Raw genomic sequence first — 5,000 nt, 5'->3', positions numbered from 1 at the left:
TTTGAAAAAAGTGTCCCCGTTTCAGACACTTCAACGGCTACTGGCAGCAAACCTGTAAAATCTCAAACGCTCTTTAAGGGGGTGTGAGTTCTCAGAGGTTTGATGAGGGATAGGGGGCCAACACAAGGGCCAAGCACCAGCACCCATCGCACGTCATGTGCGCACACCCCCCCGGCCCCCCTCCCAATCGCCGGAACCCCAATGCCGCCGGTCAGGTTCTCCGGCGGTACTCCGGCGATGCTCCGGCGATGCTCCGGCGATGCTGTCCCGAGTGAAAAAAATGCGGCACCAGCACATGCTGGAGCCAAGCATGGGCACCGTGGCTCAAAATCGAACTTCGGCCAAGGCCTCGACCATCAATGGCACATGATGACGCATGGTGATGGCACATGCATCGACCATCATCGGCATAGGCTGCCCTTCGGTACGGGCACTTGCCTCGACCGCCATCGGCACAAGCTGGGCCCTGGTGTGGGTTGTTGCCTCGATCACCAGCGGCACATGCTGAGCCTTGGTGCGGGCGGTTGCCTCGAGCACCATCGGCAGACCCTGGGCCCTGGTGCGGCCGGTTGCCCCGATAACCATCGGCACACGCTGGGCCCTGGAGCGGCCGGTTGCCTCGATCACCATCGGCAAAAGCTGGGCCCTGGTGCGGGCGCTTGCCTCGACCACCATCGGCACACGCTGGGCACTGGTGCGGGCGCTTGCCTCGACCACCATCGGCACACGCTGGGCCCTGGGGCGGGCGGTTGCCTCGATCACCATCGGCACACGCTGGGCCCTGGTGCGGGCGGTTGCCCCCAGCACCATCGGCACACGTTGGGCCCTGGTGCGGGCGCTTGCCTCGACCACCATCGGCACACGCTGGGCCCTGGTGCGGGCGCTTGCCTCGACCACCATCGGCACACGCTGGGCCCTGGTGCGGCCGCTTGCCTCGACCACCATCGGCACACGCTGGGCCCTGGTGCGGTCGGTTGCCTCGAGCACCATCGGCACACGCTGGGCCCTGGTGCACCATCGGCACACGCTGGGCCCTGGTGCGGGCGCTTGCCTCGACCACCATCGGCACACGCTGGGCCCTGGTGCGGGCGCTTGCCTCGACCACCATCGGCACACGCTGGGCCCTGGTGCGGCAGGTTGCCTCGAGCACCATCGGCACACGCTGGGCCCTGGTGCGGTCGGTTGCCTCGAGCACCATCGGCACACGCTGGGCCCTGGTGCGGGCGCTTGCCTCGACCACCATCGGCACACGCTGGGCCCTGGTGCGGCAGGTTCCCTCGACGACCATCGGCACACGCTGGGCCCTGGTGCGGCAGGTTGCCTCGAGCACCATCGGCACACGCTGGGCCCTGGTGCGGTCGGTTGCCTCGATCACCATCGGCACACGCTGGGCCCTGGTGCGGGCGGTTGCCTCGACCACCATCGGCACACGCTGGGCCCTGGTGCGGCAGCTTGCCTCGAGCACCATCGGCACACGCTCGGCCCTGGTGCGGTCGGTTGCCTCGAGCACCATCGGCACACGCTGGGCCCTGGTGCGGCACGTTGCCTCGACCACCATCGGCAGCCTCGACCACCATCGGCACACGCTCCGCCCTGGTGCGGCAGGTTGCCTCGACCACCATCGGCACACGCTGGGCCCTGGTGCGGGCGCTTGCCTCGACCACCATCGGCACACGCTCCGCCCTGGTGCGGCAGGTTGCCTCGACCACCATCGGCACACGCTGGGCCCTGGTGCGGGCGGTTGCCTCGACCACCATCGGCACACGCTGGGCCCTGGTGCGGGCGCTTGCCTCGACCACCATCGGCACACGCTGGGCCCTGGTGCGGGCGCTTGCCTCGACCACCATCGGCACACGCTGGGCCCTGGTGCGGCAGGTTGCCTCGAGCACCATCGGCACACGCTGGGCCCTGGTGCGGCAGGTTGCCTCGAGCACCATCGGCACACGCTGGGCCCTGGTGCGGGCGCTTGCCTCGAGCACCATCGGCACACGCTCGGCCCTGGTGCGGTCGGTTGCCTCGAGCACCATCGGCACACGCTGGGCCCTGGTGCGGCAGGTTGCCTCGACCACCATCGGCACACGCTGGGCCCTGGTGCGGGCGCTTGCCTCGACCACCATCGGCACACGCTCGGCCCTGGTGCGGTCGGTTGCCTCGAGCACCATCGGCACACGCTGGGCCCTGGTGCGGCAGGTTGCCTCGAGCACCATCGGCACACGCTGGGCCCTGGTGCGGGCGCTTGCCTCGACCACCATCGGCACACGCTGGGCCCTGGTGCGGGCGCTTGCCTCGAGCACCATCGGCAGACGCTGGGCCCTGGTGCGGCAGGTTGCCTCGAGCACCATCGGCAGACGCTGGGCCCTGGTGCGGCAGGTTGCCTCGAGCACCATCGGCACACGCTGGGCCCTGGTGCGGTCGGTTGCCTCGAGCACCATCGGCACACGCTGGGCGCTGGTGCGGGAACTTGCCTCGACCACCATCGGCACACGCTGGGCCCTGGTGCGGCAGGTTACCTCGATCACCATCGGCACACGCTGGGCCCTGGTGCGACAGGTTGCCTCGAGCACCATCGGCACACTATCGGCCCTGGTGCGGGCGGTTGCCTCGACCACCATCGGCACACGCTGGGCCCTGGTGCGGGCGGTTGCCTCGAGCACCATCGGCACACGCTGGGCCCTGGTGGGTTTAGGCACATCTTCAAATTTCTGCCGTGCCAATGCCATTTTTATGGCTTGTAAATTCATACAATGGTCCCCTAAGCCTTCACGTGAAGTTTCGTTGGAAGATGACTCGTTTTCTATTTTTCACGATTTTCGAAACTTTTTGCGGTTCGGGAATTTTTAAAATTTTTTTATAAGGATTTTTGGCCCCAAATTTTGTAGGCATGATCCTTCTATTTTTGTTGGCATGCACAAAAAAATTCAGCTAAAAACTCGAAGTAGAGAAGATTTTGTGACCGTTTGAAAAAAGTGTCCCCATTTCAGACACTTTAACGGCTACTGGTAGCAAACCTGTAAAATCTCAAATGCTCTTTAAGGGGGTGTGAATTCTCAGAGGTTTGATGAGGGATAGGGGGCCAACACAAGGCCAAGTACCAGCACCCATCGCACATCATGTGCGCACACCCCCCCGGCCCCCCTCCCAATCGCCGGAACCCCAATGCCGCCGGTCAGGTTCTCCGGCGGTACTCCGGCGATGCTCCGGCGATGCTCCGGCGATGCTGTCCCGAGTGAAAAAAATGCGGCACCAGCACATGCTGGAGCCAAGCATGGGCACCGTGGCTCAAAATCGAACTTCGGCCAAGGCCTCGACCATCAATGGCACATGATGACGCATGGTGATGGCACATGCATCGACCATCATCGGCATAGGCTGCCCTTCGGTACGGGCACTTGCCTCGACCGCCATCGGCACAAGCTGGGCCCTGGTGTGGGTTGTTGCCTCGATCACAATCGGCACATGCTGAGCCTTGGTGCGGGCGGTTGCCTCGAGCACCATCGGGAGACCCTGGGCCCTGGTGCGGCCGGTTGCCCCGATAACCATCGGCACACGCTGGGCCCTGGGGCGGGCGCTTGCCCCCAGCACCATCGGCACACGCTGGGCCCTGGTACGGGCGGTTGCCCCGAACACCATCGACACAAGCCGGCCCTTGGTGCGGGCTCCTGGCTCGACCACCATCGGCACACGCTGGGCCCTGGTGCGGGCGCTTGCCTCGACCACCATCGGCACACGCTGGGCCCTGGTGCGGGCGCTTGCCTCGACCACCATCGGCACACGCTGGGCCCTGGTGCGGCAGGTTGCCTCGAGCACCATCGGCACACGCTGGGCCCTGGTGCGGCAGGTTGCCTCGAGCACCATCGGCACACGCTGGGCCCTGGTGCGGGCGCTTGCCTCGAGCACCATCGGCACACGCTCGGCCCTGGTGCGGTCGGTTGCCTCGAGCACCATCGGCACACGCTGGGCCCTGGTGCGGCAGGTTGCCTCGACCACCATCGGCACACGCTGGGCCCTGGTGCGGGCGCTTGCCTCGACCACCATCGGCACACGCTCGGCCCTGGTGCGGTCGGTTGCCTCGAGCACCATCGGCACACGCTGGGCCCTGGTGCGGCAGGTTGCCTCGAGCACCATCGGCACACGCTGGGCCCTGGTGCGGGCGCTTGCCTCGACCACCATCGGCACACGCTGGGCCCTGGTGCGGGCGCTTGCCTCGAGCACCATCGGCAGACGCTGGGCCCTGGTGCGGCAGGTTGCCTCGAGCACCATCGGCAGACGCTGGGCCCTGGTGCGGCAGGTTGCCTCGAGCACCATCGGCACACGCTGGGCCCTGGTGCGGTCGGTTGCCTCGAGCACCATCGGCACACGCTGGGCGCTGGTGCGGGAACTTGCCTCGACCACCATCGGCACACGCTGGGCCCTGGTGCGGCAGGTTACCTCGATCACCATCGGCACACGCTGGGCCCTGGTGCGACAGGTTGCCTCGAGCACCATCGGCACACTATCGGCCCTGGTGCGGGCGGTTGCCTCGACCACCATCGGCACACGCTGGGCCTTGGTGCGGGCGGTTGCCTCGAGCACCATCGGCACACGCTGGGCCCTGGTGGGTTTAGGCACATCTTCAAATTTCTGCCGTGCCAATGCCATTTTTATGGCTTGTAAATTCATACAATGGTCCCCTAAGCCTTCACGTGAAGTTTCGTTGGAAGATGACTCGTTTTCTATTTTTCACGATTTTCGAAACTTTTTGCGGTTCGGGAATTTTTAAAATTTTTTTATAAGGATTTTTGGCCCCAAATTTTGTAGGCATGATCCTTCTATTTTTGTTGGCATGCACAAAAAAATTCAGCTAAAAACTCGAAGTAGAGAAGATTTTGTGACCGTTTGAAAAAAGTGTCCCCATTTCAGACACTTTAACGGCTACTGGTAGCAAACCTGTAAAATCTCAAATGCTCTTTAAGGGGGTGTGAATTCTCAGAGGTTTGATGAGGGATAGGGGGCCAACACAA

Source organism: Durio zibethinus, unplaced genomic scaffold, assembly GCF_047325235.1.
Source record: "Durio zibethinus cultivar Kanyao isolate XHJ-2024 unplaced genomic scaffold, ASM4732523v1 HiC_scaffold_3, whole genome shotgun sequence".
NCBI classification, from domain to species: Eukaryota; Viridiplantae; Streptophyta; class Magnoliopsida; order Malvales; family Malvaceae; genus Durio; species Durio zibethinus.
Note: the sequence above shows the minus strand (reverse complement) of the source record.